The 27,646-nt window shown below is 42.9% G+C and overlaps 1 protein-coding gene across 6 annotated transcripts in view; it reads left to right on the top strand.

Moving 5' to 3' along the window:
- The window catches only part of tenm1 (teneurin transmembrane protein 1), a 2,430,772-nt gene that overhangs the window by 1,283,823 nt on the left and 1,119,303 nt on the right, over positions 1–27,646 (top strand). The gene's annotated exons all lie outside the window — the stretch shown is intronic.

Below are 27,646 nucleotides of genomic sequence, written 5' to 3'. Positions count from 1 at the left end.
CACTGTGCCCTTCCCCCAACAATAAAAATTAGATTTGTTGGAAATGGGAATGAGACTTTGGCATGTGGTTCTGACCTGTTATTTTTAAGCATCTTGTGGCATCTTCCTGACTCAGTGAGAAGCTGGCCCTGTGCCTGTATTGACAAAACTGAGATTTCCAGATATACTTTTAACAACCTTTTCAATTTGCCCCACCACCTTCACTGATTTATGGAAAAACATACCTTGGTCTCTCTGTTCCTGTACTCCCTTCAATATTGCACGTTTTAACTCATGTTGCCTCTCTTCATTCTTCCAACTTAAATGTATTACTTCATATTTCTCAACATTAAATTTCATCTTCCCTGTTCCAGTCCATTACACTAGTCTGTCTATGTCCTCCTGTAACCTGTTACTATCCTTCTGCAAAGCACTCAGTTACTATATCTCTCAGAATTGTGTCATCTGTGAACTTTAAAATTTTGACCTATGTACCAAAGTTCAAATCATTCATATATATCAAAAAGAGCAATAGTCCTGATATCCCAGAGGAACATGAGAACTTTTAATCTACTTGACTCAGTGCTAGACTGGATGGTGCCTTTCTTTATAATGCAATTAGGAAAGCAATGTCACTGAAGCTGAATTAACAATTGCCCTAACAATGATCAACCTTCATGAATATTTTGAATTGTAAAGAAGCTTCAGACAAATAGCCACAGTTGACAATAATGGTTTTGTGAGGTCTGACTAATAGATCAATTCTGTAAATTTGAAATAGCTCTGGTGTGGTACACAGTTGTTCAATAATTGCAGCCCACTTTCTGAAGAGCTCAGGTTCATTTCCAATTTGTATCATTTAGCAGTCATCAACGTTGTTCAACCAGATTGTTTTGGCTTTGCTGCATGCATATGCAATCCGGCAACATTATAATTCTGACATATTCCAAGTCTAATTGATCTTTTGATTTTTTAAATCATCTGAATATATATTTTAGTGGAAACGGCATGGATCAGAGCAAAGATCTCTTCATTCATTATTGTTTAAGTGACTCAATAATTAGAATCTAGGGAAAATGTAACAACTTTTCCTTCCACTTTGCATAAATGACTTATTAGTATATTGAAAACCAGCTGATTATTCCTTTTTAGAATAAAGCCAAAGTGCTTTTATATATATATATATATATATATTCACCCACATACACAGAAGTGAATGTGGGTGAATGCCATTCACCTTCTAATCTGTTAAATGCTTCAGTAGTTTGTTGTGCTCTTTGCAAGAACATTATCTCGTGCCCTCTAACTTTTCCATACTGCTAAATTAATACTGCAGTTTTGGCCAATGCATTAACTGAGATGGAGTAAGCCAATGACTTAAAGCTTAATATCTCATCACAGGGACCAGTGCTTTAGAAAATACCACTTCCAGGCAGAAAATGTAACAGAATATTACTTAATCCTAAAGATTATTTTAGTTAGCTATTAACTGAGATTAACTGAGTTCTTTTGAATTTACCAGTGCTTATAATAAAGGAAGTTTAAAACCAAATAGATTTGTAATTGTTGAATAACTCCTATATCATTTATCCACTGTTTTACTTAACAACAATTTGTTTTCTGAAACATATTGTTTTTCTTTGACATTTATGAGGATTTCTGCTTTTCAATAGGATATGATGACATTAATTTTGGCAAAAAGATTATGTTGGAATGAACCCATTCCTGACCTATGTATAGTGCAAAAGAGATGAATGAAGCTGCTTAGGTTAGATGGGTGAATGGGTGAAGTGTGCTGCCCTGAAGAACTCCAGCAGCGATAACCTATCCTGCATTAATCAGATACTAACAATAACAATTATTTTCTTTTCCCATCAAAAATGGAAACCTGGTTGATCTGGGTTTTGACCTTCTGTTTGCCATAATTATTGGATTAAGGCTATGCCGAGGTGCCAGTTGGTCCTGACAAAGGAGCGCAGCTCGAATTGAAAAAAATTGAATGCACTATGAGTGGGAATACATTGTTGATGATATCCTTTCATTGCTTCGCTGAGGAGGCTAAAAGACAATTAATTTGCTGGGTTTCATTAACCTATCTTGTCAATAGGATATAATTGGGTCATTTCCTGTATTGTCAAATAGGTGACCATGTCATAGCTGTATTTAAATACTTTGCTTGAAGAGTTTGTTGGTGCTGGTATGTTCACAGTTCAGTGTTAAACCTGGATAATTATTTTACTGAACCTATTGAAACATGTTATGATATTCATCAGGAACTGGTAGAACTTGAATCCAGGACTTCTGGGCCTGAAGCAGCAAAATTAACACTGCACCACGGGAGGCCCATTATTGCAGTATATTGTGAAAGTCAATGTCCTCCTTTGTGCACAATGTTGCAATAATGACAAGTGCAGTGAGCAGAAACTCGCTGGGAAGAAGGTAAGTATATTTGTTATACTTGGGTGAAGATACTAGGGCCACTTGATTCTTGCTCTTAAATGCTCGGCTCTGCAATAGTTGAGAGTGGATATATTGATGGTGTCTCTATTTCCTGGTAGTTGCTCTATCAGTTGGATGTGTCTCAATGGCTGATTGGACAATGCTGCAAGTGGGAAGCTCATGTACAAGGATGATTATCAGTTTTAGATGTCAGCTGATAGATATAATTCTGTGTGTGTGACAATATCGGGCTATTTCTTGACTTATCTGAGAGACAGCTCTCTCAAATTGATTGCTCACCCCCTAACAAAATCTTTTGTAATCAAGATGATTGGAATTGCCTAAGGCTTGCCTTGATCTAATCTTTGTCAAAACTTCTCATAATCTGGTTTAGAACAGTTCATTTGTATCTGAGAAGCTGGTGAGATGAGATAGGTTGAGCCATTTTCCTTCCCAAATGGTTTTTGTAACAACCCAACAGCTCTGATACAGAGTTCCCTGATGCCATTCTGTGAATGTTTGGATTTTGTTTCACAATGATGCATAGTTCACAGATGTTTGCTTCATGTTTTCTCCAGTGCTATAACTATTACACATGTATATTTAACTGAAAAATCATTTGATGATAAAGCAGCTTGCTGATATTTATAATCTGGTCTCAAACATGAAGGAAAGACATTGGTTAGTTTGGTGATATAAAATTCACCCGCTAGATCAACTTCCAAAAAAGATCAACTGGTGGGTCCACTACTTTTCATCATTTATATCAATAATTTGGATGTGAGCATAAGAGGTATAGTTAGTAAATTTGCAGATGACACCAAAATTGGAGGTTAGTGAACAGTGAAGAAGGTTACCTCAGTACAACGAGATCTTGATCAGATGGGCCAATAGGCTGAGGAGTGGCAGATGGAGTTTAATTTAGAGAAATGTGAGGTGCTGCATTTTGGGAAAGCAAATCTTAGCAGGGCTTATACACTTAATGGTAAGGTCCTAGGGAGTGTTGCTGAAAAATAGAGACCTTGGCGTGCAGATTCATAGCTCCTTGAAAATGGAGTCGCAGATGGATAGGATAGTGAAGAAGGCGTTTGGTATGCTTTCCTTTACTGGCCAGAGTATTGAGTACAGGGATTAGGAGGTTATGTTGCAGCAGGACATTGGTTAGGCCACTGTTGGAATATTGTATGCTGTTCTGGTCTTCTTCCTATTGGAAAGATGTTGTGAAACCTGAAAGGGTTCAGAAAAGATTTACAAGGATGTTGCCAGGGTTGGAGAATTTGAGCTGTAGGGAGGGGTTGAATAGGTTAGCGCTGTTTTCCTGGAACGTCGGAGGCTGAGGGGTGACCATATAGAGGTTTACAAAATTATGAGGGGCATGAATATGATAAATAGACAAAGTCTTTTCCCTGGGGTGGGGGAGTCCAGAACGAGAAGGCCTAGTTTTAGGGTGAGAGCAGAAAGATATAAAAGAGACCTCAGGGGCAACTTTTTCACATGTATGCAATGAGCTGCCCGAGGAAGTGGTGGAGGCTAGTACAATTGCAACATTGAAAAGACATCTGGATGAGTATATGATTAGGAAGGGTTTGGAGGGATATGGGCCAGGTGCTGGTAGATTGGGTTGGGATATCTGGTCGTCATGGATGAGTTGAACCAAAGGGTCTGTTTCCATGCTGTTCATCTCTATGACTCTATAAGCAGTGTTAAGGAATTATTTTTTCTGATTTATTTTATCCATTAAAAAGATTATCCTTTTTTTGAGCAAAAACTTATTAATGACACAGCTGAGCAAAGTCTTGATCAGATTACTAAGGATGTAACTGAGGAATGTTGATACTGAGGAAGGTTCTAATTAACAAATTCATCTCTTTTAAAATTTTACATACCTCATAACAGCAACTCAGTAAAATATTCATATAGTAGTCCTCCCTGCCCCTGCATGATCAAACAGGATGAATATTGGTGGAAAAGAAAACATAAGTGCTTTGTTACTACATCATTATAATGAGATCATGGGAAGATTCACTCTTCAACATGTTGATCTGAAGAAACTGACTTCAAAAGTTATGCCCTGGTAAACAAAGCAAAATAGGTTTCTATTTTCTTTCCCTTTCGACATTTAATTAATCTCATATGAAGCATTATTCTGGTTGAATTGAAGGAACTCATTCTCAGCTTCTGGTGAATGTTAATGTGGATTTTAAACTATTACACAGCAGGTGTGTAATTGGGATCATGCTCTGCTTGTGATCTGTCCAACCTTTGGCAGTTGCCTACTCTGTGCTCAGAATCTCCCCCAAGCAGAAAGGGCCAAAGTCAGGAACTTGCTACATTTTAATCTTCACATTACAAATCAGGCTAGCAAATTTCAAAGCAGCAAGCTGTTGATCAACATTTTGACCATTTTTTATTCTAAAAAGGCATGTTAAAAATAAGTCATGGACTGCAACATAGCAAGACAATATTTAATTAAAAATGTGATGCATTGATAAATGATTGGGAGCTATATCAGAGATATAGCTATATCCCCATCAGACAGAGACAGAGTATTTGTTTATATAACTTGAATGACATCACTTACATTAAGTGAAGAGCAAAGGAAAGAGGCTGGCCTCCATGTTCTACCACACCCTGTGCAGGGACTGAAACCACACACCATCGATGTCATTCTGTTTCAGACACTTGCCATTTCATTAGCTGACTCACAGAATGATAATAATCAAGATTTAAATTAGAGCCTTGACATAAACGTAGACATGGAATAAAACGAAGTGCCCACAGACTGAAAACACATGGAAATAAAAATGGCTTCAAGCCATTTTTCTGTGAGTATGAAATGTTCTACATCTTAAAAAGAAACACTGTATTCTTTGTTTGTACTACCTATAGGAAGACTCACCTTCTGGCATACATATTGGAAAGCATTGTCTGCTAACCATGATTTTGCACACAGACAATTGAGGGTGAAGCACAGTCAATTTCTGACTATGTTATGCCAGAAAATTCCCTCCCAGCTAGATCAGTCAATAAGGTTGCATTGCATGCAGCCCTAGTACAGCAAGAATTATTTATTTTATACTGTATGCCCTGATGTCCATTCCTCTATCACAAAGCAAGCTCACTAATCTTAACTGGCTCCCTCTCTAACGAAGCATCAACTTCAGATACTTTTCCAAAATTACAGATAGTTCAATGATGTTGGGCCAGGCAATGTATTGTAACTGCATCATGTGTGAACTGCTGGAACCCATTGTGTGTCAGAGTGACCACATCTGTACCTAGTGTTGGTCACTTGAGAAACTCTGACTCAAAGTTGATGAACTGGATTCTGAGCTTTGAACACAGGGACATATGAATGAGAGGGATAAGTTACCTGAACCCTGTTTCAGGAGGCACTCACACTCCTTAGATCAACTACCACAAGTTGGGTCAGTGATTAACGACAGGAGTGTGAGACTGCGAGCATGGCAGTTAGAAGGATCTGGGAGGTAATGCTAAAGGAGCCATTGCCCTTTGCTGTGGTTCAAGCCATTTGCTTGAGCTTGTCTAACAGGTTTGAGATTCTTGCTCCTTGTGTGGATGAGAGTGGGGGCTGTAGGGAGGATGAGCAATTGACCATAATACTTTAGTATAGGAAACCATTCAAGAAGGAGGAAAAAAGAGAAATGTAGTTAATATTGAGGGTAGTATAGTGAGGAGAAAAGACACTATTCTCTGTGGCCAGGATTGAGAGTCCCGAAGGCTGTGTTGCCTGCCCAGTGCCCATATTGCAACTGGGCTGCAGATGAACTTGAGGTGGGAGGGGAAAGATCTAGTTATCAAGGTCGACCAAAGTACCAACGATATAAGGGAAAGAGGTTCTGCAGAAGGAGTATGAGTAGCGAGGGGCTATATTAAAATGTAGAACCAAAAGGTAATAATCTCCTAATGATAACAATAAAGATAATTATCTTCAGTGAGCCACTAGCAAATTGGCACAGGATCAACAAATTAAAGAGATAAACACATGGCCAAAAAATTAGAGTGGATAAATGGGTTCGAATTCATGGAACATTGGCACCAGCACCGTGGAAGGGGGGGCCTGTTCCCGATAGGACAGACTCCAACACAATCATGCTGGTACCAGAGTCCTGGCATATAACTAGGACTGTAGCTAGGGCTTTAAACTAAATAGTGGGTAGGTGGCTTCAGTTGCATGAAACATTATGGAACGAGTTGGGGGCTGGGGGTGGGTGGGGTTGGATGGTAGGGGAGGGCTCAGCAGAAGTTATTCACATTTTCAGAACAAGTAATAGGACAGAAAGTTTCAAACTGGTGAGCAATCTCACAGCAGATGAGTGGACAACAATAAGAAGGTGGGCAGTCAAAGCAGAGCTGCGGGTGATGTATTTAATTACTCACAGTAGATAAAACAAGATAACTGAGTTTGTAGAACAGATTGAAATTGTCAGGTATGATGCGGGTGTCACAGAGACATGGCTGTAAGAGGATCAGGCTGGGAAATAATATCCAAGGATACATGTCCTATCCAAATGATAGGCAGATAGGCAAGGTTGCCTTATTAATATGAAATGAAAGTAAACTGATAGCAAGAAATGATATAGAGTCAGAAGGCAACAAATCTGTTGAGGAACCATAAAAGAGAAAAGACCCTGATGGAAGTTGTGTCTCTGAGCACAAGTCAGAGTATGGGGAAGAAAATAAATCAGGAGAAAGAAGGTACATAACGAGCATAATGATAATAATCAAGAGGACATTGAAAATGTAGGTGGACTGGGAAAATCAGCTAGGCAGTGGACCTCAAGGAAAGGACTTCATGGAATCTGTACAAAACTTTTTTGATGCAGTTTTTGATAGAGCCAACAGACAACAAGCAACTCTGGATGAGATGATGAGGGAATATGGTGGAGCAGCAATGGCAAGAGTTTCTGGGGGTAATTCAGGAGACACAGCAGAAATTCATCCCAAGGAAGAAGAAACGTACTAAGGGGAGCATGAGGCAACCATGGCTGACAAGGGGAGTCCCAGTCAGCATCAAAGCAAAAACAAAAGCATCCAATGTGGTGAAATTAAATAGGAAGACTGAGGATTGGGAAGCCTTTTTAAACCAGCAGAAGATGACTTAAAAAAAGGGGCAGAGAAGATGATATATAATGGTAAGCTACTTAATAATATAAAAGAGATTGCAGAATATTTTAGTTCTTGAAAATGTAATTGAAAGGCAAGAGTAGACAGCTGGTAATGAAAGCTTGAGAAGTAGTAATGGGGACCAAAGAAATGGCTGAAGAACTGAATTGGTACTTTGCATCAGATTTCACAGTTGAAGACACGAGCAGGATGCCAGAACTTCAAGAGTCAGAGAGCAGAGGTGAGTTTAGCAGGCATCACGAGAAGTTGCTGGGAAGTTGAAAGGTCTGAAGGTGGATAAATCACTCCGACCAGATGGACTACACCTCAGACTCTGAAGGAGATAGCTCGAGAGATTATAGAGGCAGAGGTGGTAATCTTTCTGGAGTCACTGGAGCCGGGAGCCCAGAAAATGTTCAACGAAACAAAATTTGTGAGAAGATTTGTAGCTCGGGTGCTCGTTGTTGTGGTTCTGTTCGCCGAGCTGGGAATTTGTGTTGCAGACGTTTCATCCCCTGTCTAGGTGACATCCTCAGTGCTTGGGAGCCTCCTGTGAAGCACTTCTGTGATCTTTCCTCCGGCATTTATAGTGGTTTGTCTCTGCCACTTCTGGTTGTCAGTTCCAGCTGTCCGCTGCACCACACCTCCTCCCTCACCTCTATCCAAGACCCTAAAGGAGCCTTCCACATCCATTAAAGTTTTACTTGCACATCCACTAATATCATTTATTATATCTGTTGCTCCCGATGCAGTCTCCTCTACATTGGGGAGACTAGGCGCCTCCTAGCAGAGCGCTTTAGAGAACATCTCCGGGACACCCGCACCAATCAACCACACCACCCCGTGGCCCAACATTTCAACTCCCCCTCCCACTCTGCCGAGGACATGGAGGTCCTGGGCCTCCTTCACCGCCCCTCCCTCACCACCAGACGCCTGGAGGAAGAACGCCTCATCTTCCGCATCGGAACACTTCAACCCCAGGGCATCAATGTGGACCTCAACAGTTTCCTCATTTCCCCTTCCCCACCTCACCCTAGTTCCAAACTTCCAGCTCAGCACTGTCCCCATGACTTGTCCGGACCTGTCCTACCTGCCTATCTCCTTTTCCACCTATCCGCTCCACCCTCTCCTCCCTGACCTATCACCTTCATCCCCTCCCCCACTCATCTATTGTACTCTATGCTACTTTCTCCCCACTCCCACCCTCCTCTAGCTTATCTCTCCACGCTTCAGGCTCTCTGCCTTTATTTCTGATGAAGGGCTTTTGCCCGAAACATCGATTTCGCTGCTCCTTGGATGCTGCCTGAACTGCTATGCTCTTCCAGCACCACTAATCCAGAATCTGGTTTCCAGCATCTGCAATCATTGTTTTTACCTCATTGATTTTAACCCTACTGCGAATCCTCTTGCAAGGATGCCTGCCTTGAAGAAGTTTTCCTCCTCCTCTCTCTACAAGAATCTCAGGGAGTCCCTCTCCCACTGCAACTCCCAGGTCATTTCCTCTGCCCTGAAGCTCTTCAACCATGTCATGAAACAAACTCGCTACCACAGCCACATTTGCTTCCTCAGTGCCTGCCTCCATAACCATCTCATCCCACATGGACTCCGGACCACCTTTAAACTAGCAGAGTTCGGACACGAACAGGACAAATAGTACAGACTACAGATTCAAAAACACCAGCAGCAGTTCTCCTTCAAGATCTTCCGCTCCACACTTGCAGCAATGCGCCGATATATTGGGTCCAGGTCGATGTGTTTGTTGATCGAATCTGTGGATAAGTGCCATGTCTCTAGGAATTCCCTGGCTGTTCTCTGTTTGGCTATTATAGGACAAGCCAAACAAAGAACAGCCAGTGAATTCCTAGAGGCATGGCACTCATCCACAGATTCGATCAACAAACACATCGACCTGGACCCAATATACCGGCAACTGCAGTGGACAGCTGGAATTGACAACCAGAAGCAGCAGAGACAAACCATTATAAATGCCGGAGGAAACATAACAGAAGCGCTTCACAGGAGGCTCTCAAACACTGAGGATGTCACCTAGACAGAGGATGAAACGTCTGCAACACAAATTCCCAGTTCAATGAAATAGTGCTGTTTAAGAGGGGAGGGAGCCAGTGATGTGAAACTATTGGCCAATTATCCTAACCTCAGTTGTTGCTAAGATTTCTGTATCTTTTTATTAAAAATGAGATTGAGGACAAGTAGGAAGTGCTTGGTAAAATAGGGGAGAAAGTGAGGTCTGCAGATGCTGGAGATCAGAGCTGAAAATAGGGCTGAATCAGCACAATTTCGTCAAAGGGAGGTCTGACAAATCTTTTCGAGCTCTTTGAGGAGGTAACGAACAATTTAGACAAAGGAGAGGCAGTCAACATGATCTCTTTGGATTTCTAGAAAGCCTTTGACAAGGTGCCACACAAGAGGCTGCTTGATAAGATAAGAGCCTATGGTGTCAGTGTCAAGATACTGATAGAAATAGAAGATTGGCTGACTGGAAGAAGGTAGACAATGGGATTAAGGTTTCTTTGTCAAGATGGTGACCGGTGACTAGTGGAGTTCCACTGGGGTCCATGTTGGGACCACAACAATTCACATTGTACATTAATGATCTAGACAAAGGACTGATGGCATTGTTGTTAAGTTTGCAGATGACACAAAGATAGGTGGAGGGGCAGGTAATGTTGAGGAAGGAGGCTGCAGAAGGCCTTGGGCAGACTAGGAGAGTGGGCAACAAAGTAGCAGATGGAATACAGTGTGGGGAGGTTTGAAGTTATGTACTTTGATTGAAAAAATATAGACGTAGACTATTTTCTAAATAGGGAAAGGTTTTGGAAAACTAAAGCACAAGAGTCCAATTCAGTGTTCTCTTAAGGTTAACATGCAGGTTCAGTTGGCAGTTCAAGAGGCAACTGCAATGTTAGCATCATTTCAAGAGAGCTAGAATACAAGAGCAGAGTTGTACTGCTGAGGCTGTATAAGTCTGCTCAGACCATATTTAAAATATTGTGAGCAGTTTTGAACCTTGTGTCTTAGGAAGGATATGCTGGCATTGGAGGGCATTCAGAGCAGGTTTATAAGAATGATCTTGGGGATGAAGGACATGTCATATGAGGACCAGTTGAGGACTTTGCGTCTGTACTCAATGGAGTTTAAAGGATGAGCAGGTATCTGGTTAAAACGTACAGAATACGGGGAGGCCTGGACAGAGTGGATGTGGAGAAGGGTTAGCACTGCTGCCTCAGTGTCAGGGATCCAGGTTCAATTCCAACTTCGGGTGACTGTCTGTGTGGAGTTTTCATATGCTCCTTGTGTCTGTGTGGGTTTCCATTGGGTGCTCCGGTTTCTTCCCACAGTACCAAGAAGTACAGGTTAGGTGGATTGACCATGCTAAATTGCCCATAGTGTTCAGCAATGTGCAGGCTAGGTGAGTTAGACATAGAAAATGCAGGGTTACAGGGATAAAGTATGGGGTGGGTCAGGGAATGATGCTCTTTGGATGGATGATATGGACACAATGGGCAGAATGATGTGCTTCCACACTGTGGGGATTCTGTGAAAAAAAAGATGGTACCACTAGTAGGAGAAACAAGGATCCAAGAGCACATCTTCAGAGTAAAGAATTGACCCTTTAGAATTGAGCTGAGGAGGAATTTATTCAGCTAGAGGGTAGTTAATCTATGGAACACATTGCCACAGAATGCTGTGAAGCCCAAGTCATTTAATGCATTTAAGGTAGAGATAGTTTCTAGATTGGTAAAAGGATCAAGGGTTATGGGAATAAGGCTGGAGAATGGGATTGGGAAACATATCAGCCATGATTGAATGGCACAGCAGACTTAATGGGCCAAATGGTCTAATTCTGCTCCTCTTTCTTATGGTGGTAGTTTTAAGACTCGGTCATGGCCACAAGATGAAATGACAAGTGAAAGAGTGAAGAGACAAAATTTCATATTACTTTAGCCTCCTCATGAAAATAAGTTGTGAAGCAATTTTGAATGTGTGTGAATATTTCTGAAAATGCTTTGAAATTAAATCTCAACATTTTAATTGAAGTTATAATATATCAAAGATAGCTGGTCAAAACTTTGTTAACATATGGGAAGGAAATTTAAGGGTAAATTCCCCTTCTAGCTGCTCAATTGGCAAAGTTTGAAAATTTAGAAGAGGAAGATCTACCAGATTGCGGTACCTGGTCTATAACTTGGGAATCTTTTAACCACATTCCTTTCTGACAACACACATCAGTGGATTTTCCCCTTTTGTGCTACCTCAGCAATGTTTAATAGTATGGCACAACACAATTTTAATGTATCTAATCATTTTTAATCATCCAGTAAACTACAATAGGAAACATTCATCAGTTCGTTGAAGGGAAAGGTTCAAGCTAATACAATTGGAGTTAAGACGAAAGGAGTTCAATATTACAGTGTCGAGTCATAGAGTCGTACAGCATGGAAACAGACAATTCAGTCCAACTTTTCCACACCAACCAGATATCCAAAATTAATTTACTCCCATTTGTCAGTATTTAGCCCATATCCCTTGAAACCCTTCATGCATCCATCCAGATGTCTTTTAAATGTTGCAATTGTACCAGACTCTACCACCTCCTCTGGCAGCTCCTTCCATACGTCCATGCATGAAGCGCTGAGGAACAGTGGAGAGAGGTTTGGACATGGTCAGTTTGTGTAGTGAGGAAGGGGAGAGCAAATTCAGACTTAGAAGTTGTGAGGAGAGATTCATTGCTGGCCAGCTAAAACAGAGGGAAAGGGAAGGCCCAGAGCTTGAAATATGTTTTCACAGATTAAAAGTAGTATCAGCACCAGGGAGGATCTGGTTGGTCATTTGGAAGACATGCAACTTGCAATGATGCTGGATAAAGCACAGCAGGTCAAGCAGCATCTGAGGTGCAGCAGAGTTGATGTTTCCTGATGAAGGGTCCTGCCTGCAACGTTGGCTTTCCTGCTCCTTAGATGCTGTCCAACCTGCTGTCCTTTTCCAGCGCCACACTCCATGTGCTCTGACTCTCCAGCATCTGCAGCCCACACTATCTCCTAGCTTATAGTGACAACAATGAGTTTTTGCTGATCTTACAGTGGCTGATTGAGAGAGACGATCCTATCTTCTCTGATGCTGTCTCACAAGTAAGCAAGACTGCAGAGAATGGGGAGATTTAGGGCAACATGATATGTGTGTGATGGTCCCCTTTCAGCAGGAAAGACTGGTCTCCAATTGTCTCAGCTATCCCTGCCCTAGAATAACCATGTAAAATGCCTATTCTGTGGAATGACAGTCATAAACATTTCTCCTGATCTACAAAAGATAATGTACAGGGAATGTCACCAGTTACAATGGTTTCAGCTCTCGATTTCAGAGCTTAAGTCATGAAGTTTCATCTGCAAGACAGAGAGCCATGTGAATAGCACATTTGGATAGGTGATCACATTGCAATTTAGGGACAAGCAAGTACAGAGGAACATCAATTATCCGAATATTAATTATCCGAATATCAGATTATCCAAAGAAGATCTCAAGGTTTCGATAGAAACATTACATCAATGAGGTGTTTCCAACACTGAACGCGTGTTCTGTTTACAATGCTTAAAAATGAACCTGGCTTCCTGAAATGCTGCCAAGAACAGTCGTGGACATCGATGGGAGCCCAGGAACCGTCTGCAAATGACTTACCACTCGCGCGCGCGCTCTCTCTCTCCCCACACTTTCCCTGCAGTTCAACACAGGGGTGTACCCTAAAACCCCCTTCCCCAGATAATCTCTCCAACATTGTCCTGTACAGGGCAAAGGTGGAACTTGAAAAAAAAGTTGCAGTAAATATGTGTATGTGTGTGTATACGCTATTTTGAGACACACTTCCCCAAAGGCATTGGTGTCCAAACCGACTGCAAAGGGGAGGGGGGATGGAGGTCAGTGGGATGGTGGTGAGGGGCGGAAGAGGGGTGGAATGTGGGAGGGGACAGACGGGAGGTGGGTTTGGGCAGAGTGGGGGGTGGGTTTGGACGAGGTTGGGGCAAACAGGGATGGGTTTGGGCCGGGGCGGATGAGGGTCTGGGTGGCGGCAGCAGACAGGGGTAGGGTTGGACAGGTTGTGGGGAGCAGGGGCGGGGGGTCATGTGCGGTGTGCTGTTGCCTAGTCTCCTAAATGAGGAGCGGATTTAGCAAGTGCTCGCTGTGCCAATCCCATTAAACTGATGGTGGGGTGGGGGGGATTGCGGGAAGCTTCAGCAATGCTGCAGGTCCCTTACACACAAGTGTGTCTGCTCAGAAACAAACCCTGAGACAGAGAAAGGGAGCAAGGCAGGCAGAGTGAGGATAAAGGAAACTTCAGAAAACTCTGAGCCCCAGAGGAGAGGCATTGAATCAATTAACCAAATAATCAATTATCCAAATGAAACAGTGCCTGCCCATCACATTCGGATAATCAAGGTTCCTCTGTAAATAGGGAATGGGTCACCACCAGACAGTTCATGCGAAGTAAGTAAGTTGTGCTGAAGTTCCCAGCATCCTGCTCACTAATTGGTTTTCTATTCTGGATATTAGTGAGGAGACTGGACTTTCAGAAGAACACCATAAGAGCCCAGGCCATGGCACCACAGGTGGCCCAGCTGTACAAGAAGGGAGGTGTATGAGTTGAAAGGCATAACTGATAAGTAACTGTTTAGATAGGAGAGCAGAAAGGTGTTTTTCCAAATATTAGAATAATTCAAGAATAATATGTTGTCTTGTTGATGGTAGGATAAAGAATATCATAGGAGAAAGTGAGGTCTGCAGATGCTGGAGATCAGAGCTGGAAATGTGTTGCTGGAAAAGCGCAGCAGGTCAGGCAGCATCCAGGGAACAGGAGAATCGACGTTTCGGGCATAAGCCCTTCTTCAGGAATGAGGAAAGTTCCTCTTCCTGAAGAAGGGCTTATGCCCGAAACGTCGATTCTCCTGTTCCCTGGATGCAGGCTGACCTGCTGCGCATTTCCAGCAACACATTTCCAGTAAAGAATATCATAGAATGGGGCAGGGCTTACAGCCAGAGATCATGGTCCACATTAGGACTAACAATATAGGTAGCAAGAGTTTATAGACTTTGAATCAAACTTTTGGGGGCTAGGTAGAAAATTAGCAAGTGGGACCTCTGGAGTAGCAATCTCCAATTACTCACACTGTTACACACAAGTGAGTACAGAAGTAAGAAGGTAGACGAATGTATGGCTGGAAACTTGCTGCAGGTGGGCTGCCTTTAGATTTCTGTATCACTGGGACTGGCTGTAGGAGAGAAGGCACCTGTATAAGCCAAATGGTTCCCACCTGAACTGAGCCAGGACTGAGGTCCTTATCGGTTTTTTTTTGTGAATGATGTTGGGGAGAGTTTAAATTTACTCAGCTGGGGTATAGGAGCCAGGAGAGGATATTAAAAAGTAATACCAGGTGCCAAAGATTCTGGGTGAGGCAGATAGCACTAGAATAGAGATTCATAAATTAATATATGGTGTTGAGCAAGGAAACAACTGACGAAGTCTAAATTGGTGTAATAGGACATGCTTCTGAATGCACAGAGTACTCAAGGTTGAGACAGTCCGATTTTTAATCAGTAAGATATACAAGAGTTATGGGGAAAAGGCAGGAGGAAAATTTATTGAGAATATCAAATCAGCCATGATTTCATTAAATAGTCAAACAAACTCGATGGGTTAAATAGTGTCTTTCTGCTTTGACATCCTCTGGTCTGATAGAAAGAAGGCACAGCCAAATCTGGTACTTGGGAATGAGATGGACTAACTAGTTCAAGTGATGGTGGGTATATTGGGGATCAATGAGCATTGTAGCATAAGGCTACAATGATAGTGGAAAATGACATTGGTCAATACAGAGTAAGACAAGTCAAGTGACAGACAGCCTACTTCAATGGGGTAGGAACTCAGCTGGCCAGGATAGACCGGAATGGAAGGTTATCGGGAGGAATTGTTGTTGAACGTTGGGCTACCTGCATTAGTGATAGTTTAGATACAGTTAAGGTAGGATTCTAGACAGAGTGGATGGGGAGAAACTGTTTCCACTTGTGACTGGATCAAGAACCAGAAGGCATTATTTTAAAGTGTTTTGCAAAATGGACAAATACAAGGTGAGCGAAAACATTTTTCAAACAGCAAATAGTTCAAGCTTAAATTGCACTGTTTTGAAGTGTAGTCAGTGTTGGTTTAATTGAGATATCCGAAAGAACATTGGCTAATCTTAAATGATAATCCAATCTACAAGTTTATGGGGAAAAGGCAGAAATTTGGTAAAACGTCAACATGTTCAGAGGTTTGGGCAGCCATGAGAAGCTGAATGGGCTCTTTCTGTTCCACAACAATTCTGTGATTCTTTGAGACTCTGTCCTTGAGATGAGTGCCGCATCACACAGCATGCTGTTCATTACCACCTCAGTACAACTCCAGCCTGATCTGAGGTTGAAAAAAACATCCAACAGCTGAGAACGAACAAGGCCCCCAGCAAAGATGGAATCCCTGGTGACATGCTGAAATATGGTATAAAAGTAATTGCAGGGCCTTATCTAAAAGGAAGAAAGGTAGTCAGCAGATTTCCTTGATGGAGTAATTGTGAAGATATTCAAGAAAGGAGGTAAGAACAATTGCAGAAGTGTCTCCCTGTAGTCCACCATAAGGAAGGATATTGCGAAATTCCTCCTCAACAGCCTTTTCCCAGTGGCTGAAGCGCTCGTACTAGAAACATATTGGGTAATCCTTGCATTGAGAGACACTGGGGATATAACGTTCATGGCAAGCCAAGTCCAACAAAAGTGCACGGAACAGCAGCGCGGGGTGGCACAGTGGCTCATTGGTTAGCACTGTTGCTTCACAGTACCATGGACCTGGGTTCGATTCCAGCCTTGGGCGACTGTCTGTGTGGAGTTTCCACATTCTCCCTGTGTCTGCATGAGTTGCTCCGGTTTCCTCCCACAGTCCAAAGATGTGCAGGTCACATGAGTTGGTTATGCTAAATTGCCCATTGTGTTGTGTGCATTAATCAGAGGGAAATGGGTCTGGGTGGGTTACTCTTCAGAGGGTGAAATTGCCTTCAATATGTCTTTAGACACTAAGGAACAGAATCTTCAAATACAAAAAAACCTCAGATTTGGCACCAAGCTCATTGCTTTTGGGGCAATAGTGTTGCTATTCTTCTGTATGCTTTGGAATAATGGAAAATGTATGTCAGACAACTCAAATCCCGATCCAGAGAGAAATATCATCAGTGTTGCCTTAAAAACTCTGCAAATCCAATAGCAAGCAAGCTGCTCCAATATAAGTGTCCTCTCTCAGGCCAACATCTGTAGCACTAAGACCCTGGTTAGTATCAGTTAACTGTGTTTGGTGAGCTGCAGTGTTGGCAAGCCTGACACAAGACTCCCTAAATGAGCGAGGTAAAAACAATGACTGCAGATGCTGGAAACCAGATTCTGGATTAGTGGTGCTGGAAGAACACAGCAGTTCAGGCAGCATCCAAGGAGCAGCGAAATCGACGTTTCGGGCAAAAGCCCTTCATCAGGAATAAAGGCAGAGAGCCTGAAGCGTGGAGAGATAAGCTAGAGGAGGGTGAGGGTGGGGAGAAAGTAGCATAGAGTACAATAGGTGAGTGGGGGAGGGGATGAAGGTGATAGGTCAGGGAGGAGAGGGTGGAGTGGATAGGTGGAGAAGGAGATAGGCAGGTAGGACAAGTCCGGACAAGTCATGGGGACAGTGCTGAGCTGGAAGTTTGGAACTAGGGTGAGGTGGGGGAAGGGGAAATGAGGAAACTGTTGACGTCCACATTGATGCCCTGGGGTTGAAGTGTTCCGATGCGGAAGATGAGGCGTTCTTCCTCCAGGCGTCTGGTGGTGAGGGAGCGGCGGTGAAGGAGGCCCAGGACCTCCATGTCCTCGGCAGAGTGGGAGGGGGAGTTGAAATATTGGGCCACGGGGTGGTGTGGTTGATTGGTGCGGGTGTCCCGGAGATGTTCCCTAAAGCGCTCTGCTAGAAGGCGCCTAGTCTCCCCAATGTAGAGGAGACCGCATCGGGAGCAACAGATATAATAAATGATATTAGTGGATGTACTAATATCCACTATTAGTACATCCACTAATGTGCTAATATTAGGTAAAACTTTGATGGATGTGAAAGGCTCCTTTAGGACCTTGGATAGAGGTGAGGGAGGCGGTGTGGGCACAGGTTTTACAGTTCCTGCGGTGGCAGGGGAAGGTGCCAGGATGGGAGGGTGGGTTGTAGGGGGGGGGCGTGGACCTAACCAGGTAGTCACGGAGGGAACGGTCTTTGCGGAAGGCGGAAAGGGGTGGGGAGGGAAATATATCCCTGGTGGTGGGGTCTTTTTTGGAGTTGGCAGAAATGTCGGCGGATGATTTGGTTTATGCGGAGGTTTGTAGGGTGGAAGGTGAGCACCAGGGGCGTTCTGTCCTTGTTACGGTTGGAGGGGTGGGGTCTGAGGGCGGAGGTGCGGGATGTGGACGAGATGCATTGGAGGGCGGCTTGACCGTGACTACCTGGTCAGGTCCACGACCTCCAACAAACCAACACTCCCATCCTGGCACCTTCCCCTGCCACCGCAGGAACTGTAAAACCTGCGCCCACACCTCCTCCCTCACCTCTATCCAAGGCACTAAAAGAGCCTTCCACATCCATCAAAGTTTTACCTGCACATCCACTAATATCATTTATTGTATCCGTTGCTCCCGATGCGGTCTCCTCTACATTGGGGAGACGAGGCGCCTCCTAGCAGAGCGCTTTAGGGAACATCTCCGGGACACCCACACCAATCAACCACACCACCCCGTGGCCCAATATTTCAACTCCCCCTCCCACTCTGCCGAGGACATGGAGGTCCTGGGCTCCTTCACCGCCGCTCCCTCACCACCAGATGCCTGGAGGAAGAACGCCTCATCTTCCGCATCGGAACACTTCAACCCCAGGGCATCAATGTGGACTTCAACAGTTTCCTCATTTCTCCTTCCCCCACTTCACCCTAGTTCCAAACTTCCAGCTCAGCACTGTCCCCATGACTTGCCCGAACCTGTCCTACCTGCCTATCTCCTTTTCCACCTACCCACTCCACCCTCTCCTCCCTGACCTATCATCTTCATCCCCTCCCCCACTCACCTATTGTCCTCTATGCTACTTTCTCCCCACCTCCTCTAGCTTATCTCTCCATGCTTCAGGCTCTCTGCCTTTATTCCTGATGAAGGGCTTTTGCCCGAAACGTCGATTTCGCTGTCCTTGGATGCTGCCTGAACTGCTGTGCTCTTCCAGCACCACTAATCCAGAATCCCTAAATGAGCTTTCTACTCTGACCTCCATCACACAAATGACTACCAGTAGGGCAGGGAAAATACTTCAAGGATATCCTCAAAGCCTCACTGATAAAATGCAATATCCCCAATGTCTTATTGGAATCTCTTCCTGAAAACTATTTGAAGTGATCATAACAAGGTCAACCACATGGTCCTCATAGGATATGAGTTCCCTGATTAGGAATGTTAGTTTGGCCCAATCTGGGAGACCTCACAGATAAGGACAGGACTGTCTGAGAAAAAAAGCACGAATGTCAGACATCTTGTTCACTCTGAGAGCTGGCTCTGAGGGAGCTGAATCAGTGTCATAGTGTGTAAATAAAGGGTGATGGGATACCGGCCCCTGTGGACTTATTTCACTGCCCAAACTGGAGAAAAGGTAAATACACAGGAGGCTGAAAGAACACCTCCTGCGTATTTGTGGGCGGCACGGTGGCACAGTGGTTAGCACTGCTGCCTCACAGCGCCAGAGACCCGGGTTCAATTCCCGCCTCAGGCGACTGACTGTGTGGAGTTAGCACGTTCTCCCCATGTCTGTGTGGGTTTCCTCCGGGTGCTCCGGTTTCCTCCCACAGTCCAAAGATTTGCAGGTCAGGTGAATTGGCCATGCTAAATTGCCCATAGTGTTAGGTAAGGAGTAAATGTAGAGGTATGGGTGGGTTGGGCCGAAGGGCCTGTTTCCACACTGTAATCTAACCTAATCTAAAAAAAAACACAGCAAGCTAGGCAGGACTATGAGGTGGAGAAGTCAACATTTTGGGTGTAGCCCTTCTTCAGGACTGGGGGTAAGTGTAAGGGGAGCTGCAGGTAAAAGGAGTGGAGGGGGCAGGTGGTGAAGTAGAGAGAGATGAAGACAGGTAGAGGGTATGACCTGGTTGGTTAATGGTAGGAATGAATCTGGTTGGTGGCTTGAAGGAAGGGTCAATTCGAGGAATGGAAAGGAGGGGCGGGATGAGGAAGGGAGTCAGGTGATGGAAAGGGAGGTTATTGGAAATTGGAGAACTCCAATGTGAGTCCTCCGGGCTGCCCAGGTGGAAAATGAAGTGTTGGTCCTCCAATTTGTGGTCTGATTCGTTGTGGCAAATGAGGAGGTGAGGATGGTCATATTGAAAAGGGAGTGGGAAGGAGAAGAAGCATCTGCAAAGTTGCCAACGATCTCTGAGAGATTCCAAGTGGAAGCTAAGCTTTAAGAGGAATAGTAGTATGCAGAAATCCAGGAATCCATCCAGCTATCTCTTTGAACGCCTGAGGCAAGGTGTGCAGATCCAGCATTGAGCTGTTTTGTCATCTCAGCCCCCACAATGCTGGAGCGACTGCATAAGAGAATTGTCTTTGAGGGAGTGAGAGTGATAATTTGACAAATCTGTTGATCTGTAAATACAATGCATAACATCAGCATCAGCACTAGAAGTTTTTTTTCACCTAAGGTATTATTGGAATTGACTTTTTTGTTGTAACTAATTATTTCTATTACGTGGAAATTAGAAATATAGAAACATAGAAAGAATTGTTTAATAACATCAGAAAAAAAATCAAATTTTAAAAATGATCGGGTAATGGAGTAAAGTAGAATCCTGACTGATGTGGTCAACTGAGTTTAAATGACTATCAGCTGCATTGTCAGATATGATTCAATCAGCTCATGTTAATATATTATTAATGTATAATAATGTTTGCCCTTAATTTTTATCAAACTAATATTTTGCACAATATCTAGTCACTTGACTTATGTGAAACAGTGAAAGAAAGCATACTATAGTTGTTGTTACAAAGTTACAGAATTGGATAGGTAGCATTGACAGGATGGATCTGAACTTTTGATTTCTAGTAGCAGTTCAGGATTTGAAAGTTGCCTTTGCAGTTTTAAATGAAACAGAGACTAACTTCAAAGTCCTGAACCTGACCTAATTAAATCCCTATATTTGTAAATGTCACACAGGATATAGAAATATTAATAATGTTGGAAGTCAATAGCATCTGCATAAGAAAAGAGAAACTAAGATACTTATCAATGATGATAAACTAGCAGTATATTTCCAGCATTTTCTGAATTTCATTTGACTTGATCTTGCTGGAGTGAGGCATCTTGCACAAACCACGTAGTTTATGGTTTAACTTTTTTTTTCCTGTCATCTTTATCTAGAGTTTGCTGCAACTGTGAGTTAATAACAGAGCCATAGGGCCCATAAGGTATTTTGGATTGTTTAATGATAGGAACAACATTCTATCTCTTCAACCAATAGGTTTTAAGGACTGGGAAAGAAGTGGAAGAATAACAAAGAATTAAGAAGAACAGAAGGTCATTGGATTTCACTTTACAAATTTCTAAATGTAACACACTTAGGCGGATGTGGTTAAAAAGCTCTCGGGGATATTTTTCTTTATCAGTTGAGGTATAATGTATAAAGCATGGAGATGCTGCAAGAACAATAGAGTATGAATTGAACTCATCTGGAGAACTGCATATATTTCTGGGAGACAGAATTGATTGATTTTGTATAAATAGATAGTATGTTATAAAAGGATATCAGCCCTTACATTTGGTAGCCAATCTTCAATATGCTTATCATGTTTGATTAGTATTGTCTGATCATAAGTCTTTGTTTTTTGCTTGATTGATTTAGCCTGTGGATGGAGCTAGTGAGTCAAATGATTGACTTCTGCTAGAAATTAGAGATGCTGCATTTAGCTTTGACCACATTTTAAAGTTCTTCGCAGCTCTAAGATGTTTAAGGTGATGTGTCTAAATTATTTGAATTTAGAATGATCTTTGTTTGACTCTGAGATATTTAAGACACACAGTAGCTCAATTGCAGCACTGCACATAGTAAAAATGATGAGTCTAAATGTATGGAATCCTACCCCCACCCCGCATCATTTCTTTCTTTGTGAAATGACCCTCCCATATCCTGAGAGTGATGGGTGTTGGGGTCAAACTTGTTCTGATATAACAAAGGTCAACCAGCAATCCTGGACAGTGTCACTGAGCAGAAAGATATCAACGATATTTTAACAATTTATAAGGCAGTAAGTGTTTTTTGGAAAAAAACAAGAGAAATGTGATGACTGAACAATACACACTTCAACAGAGATATCATGGAAATGGTAAGCCTATAAAATGACATGGGGCAGCATTACTGCAATTGGTCTCTGCATGACAACTTGCTCAACTAAAAATGAACTAATTTGTGATCAATTAATTAAAAGTATTTCAATTCCACAGATTAGGGAAGGTCTTCTGGAGGATGATGACCTTGAAAAATCTATGGCCTTGGCAGTTAAGTCAGTGTTACAGACACACACAACCCAACCAGCTCAAATGTAAGGGCAGGGCAAGGAGATCTCAGAAATCTCATCAACATGTGCCCAGTCCTGACCAGATAACCTCAAAATAGTGCCTAAACTCTGAAAATGCTCAGTGAATTACAATGCTACATCCAACTTCAGAGAAAAAAGTCACTACTTGTGCTCAAAATGGATGCATTTTTCAAGGGAATACAGATCATCAAAGAAAATGACTTTATCATTTCAACATGTTGCAGAGTGTTTTTTTACCTGTTTTACCATGTGTACAACAAACAGTAAAGTATCCAGCTGTTTTAAGAAATGCAAACCTTGAGACCATTAGATATTGGAGCAGAATTACGCCGTTTTGCCCTTGAGCCTGCTCTGCTGGTCAATCATGACTGATATGTTTATTAAACCCCTTCTTTTGCCTTCTCCCCATAAGCTGTGATTTCCGCATCTATCAAAAACCTATCTATCTCCATCTTAAATACATTCAATGACTTGGCCTCCAGAGCTTTCTGCAGCAATAAATTCCACAAATTAACCACCCTCTGACTGAAAACATATTCTCTTCATCTCAGTTCTAAAGTGTTGTCCCTTCACTATGAGGCTGTGACCTCGGGTCCTAGTCTCCCCTACTCATGGAAACAACATCTTGATGTCCACTCTATTGATGCCTCTTATTATTCTGTAAGTTTCAATCAGATTCCCCACTTTATCCTTCTAAACTCCATTGAGTATAGACCCAGAGTCTGAAACCACTCCTCATAATACCATCCCTTTATGCCCGGAATCATACTTGTAGACCTCTGGAACCCCTCCAAAAGCAGCTCATCCTTTCTTAGATATGGGGCCAAAACCACTTATGATATTCTAAATATGGTCAGATGAGAGCCTGATACAGCCCTAGCAGCATGTCTCTGCTGTTGTAGTCCAGCCATCTTGAAATGAGTGCTGACATGCCTTTGCCTTCCTAACTGCAGAGTGAATCTGTATGTTAACCTTAAGAGAATCCTAACCTTAGACTCCCAAGGACCTTTGTGCTTCAAAATTCCAAAGCCTTATCACATTTAGAAAATAATCTGTATCTTTATTCTTTCTACCAAAGTCCATGACTTCTCACTTTCCCGCATTGTATTCTATCTGCCACTTTGCCCATTCTGCCAGATGTCCAAGGCCTTCTGTAGCCTCCCTGCTTCCTCAACACGATCTGCCTCTTCAACTATCTTTGTATCATCTGCAAACTTGGCAACAATGCCCACATCTACTTCATCCAGATAATTAATGTACAATGTGAATAGTTGTGATCCCAACATTGAGACCAACACAGGTCACCAGCCGCCAGCCTGAAAATGATCCTTTAATTCCCATTGACTGCCTTCTTCCAGTCAGCCAATCCTCTATCCATGCAAGTACCTTGGCTTTGGGAATGGGGTTAGCTCAGTCGGCTGGATTGTTGATTTACAGAGCAGTATGATGCCAACAGTGTGGGTTCAACTCCCATCACCGGTTTGAGGTTACCATGAAAGACTCTCCTCCTCAACCTCTTTGCTCATCTGAGGTCTGGTGGCCCTCAGGTTAAATCACCACCAGTTGCTTCTCTCTAATGAGAGAGCAGCCCCTATGGTCTAGTAAGACTACGGAGACAAAATTCCAACCTTGGCTTTAACACCATAGACTTGTATTTAGCAGCCTCCTGTGCGGCACCTTGTCACTCTCTAGAAATCCAAATAGGCCATGCCCACTGGCTCTCCTTTGTCTAACGTGTCATTACCTCCACAAAGAATTCTAACGGATTTGTCAGGTATGCTGTCTGCTTGGTAAAGTTGTCTGACTTAGCCCTAGTTTACCATGCACTTGCAAGTTCTTCACAGTCTCATCCTTCATAATGAACTGTAAAATCTTATCAATGATTGAGGTCAGGCTAACAGCCTATAGTTTCCTGTCTTCTACCTTCCTCCCTTCTTAAACAGGGAGGAAGTTTGCATGTCCTATCAGACCAATGCTGAGTGATTCCTGAAAGACCATCACCAAGTGCCTCTACAGTCTTTACATGGAAAGATATTTACTCAGATAAATGTCTACAAGAACCTCAAAACGTCACATGTGAAAGGAAGGTCATTTCAATGTGAGATGTGTGACTTTGTAACAGACATCCTTCTCACTGCAGAGATTCTGCTGATACATACCCATGAATGAACTTTCAAATGTGAATTAATGTGATGAAGCTTCTGGGAAACCCTCTGTACTTTTTAGATGGAAGGGGACAATTTGATAGCCAGAAATCTGCCAATAATGGAGAATTATGTGTGCAAATGTGCTTAGTGTACATACCACTGTGACAAAACCTTCAGCAAATATGATGAATTAAAGATGCAGACAAAAGGAGCATTTTATCAGAATTTGGTCAGAAGAGGACACATGAAGATAGTAATCAAACTTGTAGTAGGTGTTAAATTTTGTTTGTCACAGACCATTCTTAAGGCTTCAATACCAGTTCATGGGAATTTCAGAGCAAATAAAATCACAAAAGGACAAGAGTAAGCAACAGAATATGTTGGAAATGTACAAGTGTAACAGAACCATGATTGGAGATTGGTTTTGAAACAATATGACCAAATTGCAGCGTGAACTCTGCATCATCTCTATCATATCTAAAGCAGACCATGCAATTTCTTGACTCTAATCCTTATGTGTTAACGCAAATCTCTGCTGTATTTTGTGGTCATGTTTATGAGCACTATCTGGGATGGGTTGGGTAGATTTGCTACAATCATCTTTCTTATCAGTCATTTGTTTGAAAACAAACACTAGTGTTGTTGCATGTACCCAGATACAGTGAAAATGTTGTTTTGCATGCTATACAGGCTGATTCATAGAATTATAGAATCCCTACATTGTGGAAACAAGCCATTTGGCCCAACATGTCCACACTGACGCTCCGAAGTGCAACCCACCCAGACCCATTCCCCAACCCTATTATTCTACATTTTACCCCTGACTAATGCACTTAACCTATACATCCCTGAACACTCTGGACAATTTAGCATGGCCAATTCACCTAACCTACACATCTTTAACTGTGGGAGGAAACCAGTGCACCTGGAGGAAACCCATGCAGACATGGGGAGAATGTGCAAACTCCACATATACAGTACCATACAAAGTGCATCACGGTAGCAGAACAGACTGCAGAATACAATATTACAGTCACAGAAAAGAGATCAGAATTAACATTTGCGAGGTCCTTTCAAAAGTCTGATAACAGTGGGGAAAGAAGCTGTTCTTCAATCTATTCGTATATGTATTCAAGCCTCTGCCTAACAGAAGAGAGGGTAAAGAGAGTATAACAAGGGTGGGAGGGGTTTTTTGATTGTTGGTTGCTTTCCAGAGGGAGCAGGAAGTGTAGATGGAGTCAATGCATGGATGGCTGGTTTGTGTGATGGACTGGCCTGTGTTTACAACTTTCTATTAATTCTTGCAGTCTTGGAAAGAGCAGTTTCCATGCCATGTCATGCTGTACTGCATCCAGATAGGATGCTTTCTGTGGTGCATCTATAAAAATTGATCAGAGTCTTTGTGGACGTGCTGAATTTCCTTAGCCTCCTGAGGAAGTAGAGGCGTTGATGTGCTTTCTTGACCATCACAACAACATGGGTGGACAAGGACAGATTGCTGGTGATCATCACTTCCAGGAACTTGATGCTCTCGACCATCTCCACCTCAGCACCATTGATGCAGACAGGGGCGTGACCTCCATTTCACTTCCTGCTGTCAATGACCAACTCGTTTGCTTTGTTGACACTGATGGACAAATTGTTGTCTTTACTTTGTGCCATTAAGCACTCAATCTGTTTCCTGTATTCTGTCTCATTGTTGTTTGAGATCCGACCTACAATGGTACTGTCATCTGAAAACTTGTAATGGAGTTGGGGCAGAATTTGCCAACACAGAGTAAAAGGAGTATATAACGGCTGAGTACATAGCTTTACAGCTCACCTGTGTTGAGGGGGTTAAGGTGAAGGAGGTGTTGTTGCCTATTCTTGCTGATAGTGGTCTATGGGTCAGGAAGTTCATGGAATAACAGAGGAGGGGAGCTGAGACCTAGGTTTCGAAGTTTAGAGATGAGCTTATTTGGAATTGTGGTGTAGTCAATAAGTAGGAGCCTTACATCAGTATCCTTGCTGTCCAGAGGTGCCATGGAGATGACTTCTGCCATGGGCCTGCAGTGCCAACAGGCGAATTGCAAAGGTCCAAGGCATTTTGGTAGGCTAGAGTTGATGTGAGCTATGACTATAATTATGAAGGTCAGAGCCACTGGACAGTAGTCATTGAAGCACACTGCATGATTTTTCTTTGGCACTGAGATGATGGTGATCTTCAGGCAAGTGGGTACCTCACATCCTAGTAAGGAGAGATGAAAGATGTCTGTGAGTACTCACTCCAGCTGGTCTACACAGGATCTGAGTGCAAAGCGAGGTGCACTCATCACTTCCACATCAGGTGGGATATAAACCGCTGTCAGGATAGTGGAGTCGAACTCGCCTGGCAGTTAGTAGGGATGACTCAGATATTCTCAGTCTGAGGAGCAGTAACTCACCACAATCACCCCATCAGAGCACCAGGAGGTTGTAAGGCACAGTCAGGTGTAGCAGGAGTGAGCTATGCCTATGTAAAACAGAGCATAAAGTCATCTCCCTATTCCTTTTGGAAGGTGAGTCTAGCTTTAAGTTCACCCATTTGTTCTCAATGGCTTGGATGTTTGCAGGAGAATGCAGGGAAAGGGGGATTTCAAATACTGAAGTTTTAGTATCATCTTATGTTCAGCATGTCTCCACATTTCCTGGGCAGGTGGCTGCTTCCAATTGATCCTAGGCATCGGTGAGGGAAGGCTGCTTCTCCGGAAGGAAAGTGAGTGCATCTGATGGAGTCCTGGGCACCAGTCTTGCCCTTGCGCGTTCTGGGGAGTCTTGTAGTTGGTTCAGTCAGGCCTCCTTGATGTTGGGTCATCCCGGAGTCAGATATTGTTCTTGGTCTGGTCAGGCCTTCCTTCTGGGTTTTGCGATCAGGCTTTCAAGAGGCCAGAAGGCCTCTGATCCCTCTGGACTTGCCTCCAACGTTGGCAATAGAACCTCGTTGATCAGAGAAACCTGAAAGCAGACTTAAGAGAACATTGTTAGTAGTTCTGATAGACTTTGAATTGAGGTTTAGAAGAGCAGAATGATCATAAAATATGTAAGAATAAGATTTGCCGTTCACAGCTCACAAAATGTTGCCACACTCAGGTTCCGTCTTAGTTCACTATTAGTCTGTAAGTGGGGAAGGATGTCCACACAAAGTCTTTGGAAGAAAATAGGGTCAGGTTTGAGAAACTGAATAGGTTTATTGCTTCGTTCTTAGTGACTACTTACATTACCTCTGAGTTAGGTAATAGTCATTTGTAATACATTAGGCTGGATCT

Source organism: Chiloscyllium plagiosum, unplaced genomic scaffold (assembly GCF_037043375.1).
Source record: "Chiloscyllium plagiosum isolate Xiang-an unplaced genomic scaffold, Cpla_swu_hap1 HiC_scaffold_11, whole genome shotgun sequence".
NCBI classification, from domain to species: Eukaryota; Metazoa; Chordata; class Chondrichthyes; order Orectolobiformes; family Hemiscylliidae; genus Chiloscyllium; species Chiloscyllium plagiosum.
Note: the sequence above shows the minus strand (reverse complement) of the source record. Positions and strands in the feature narration are given on the sequence as shown.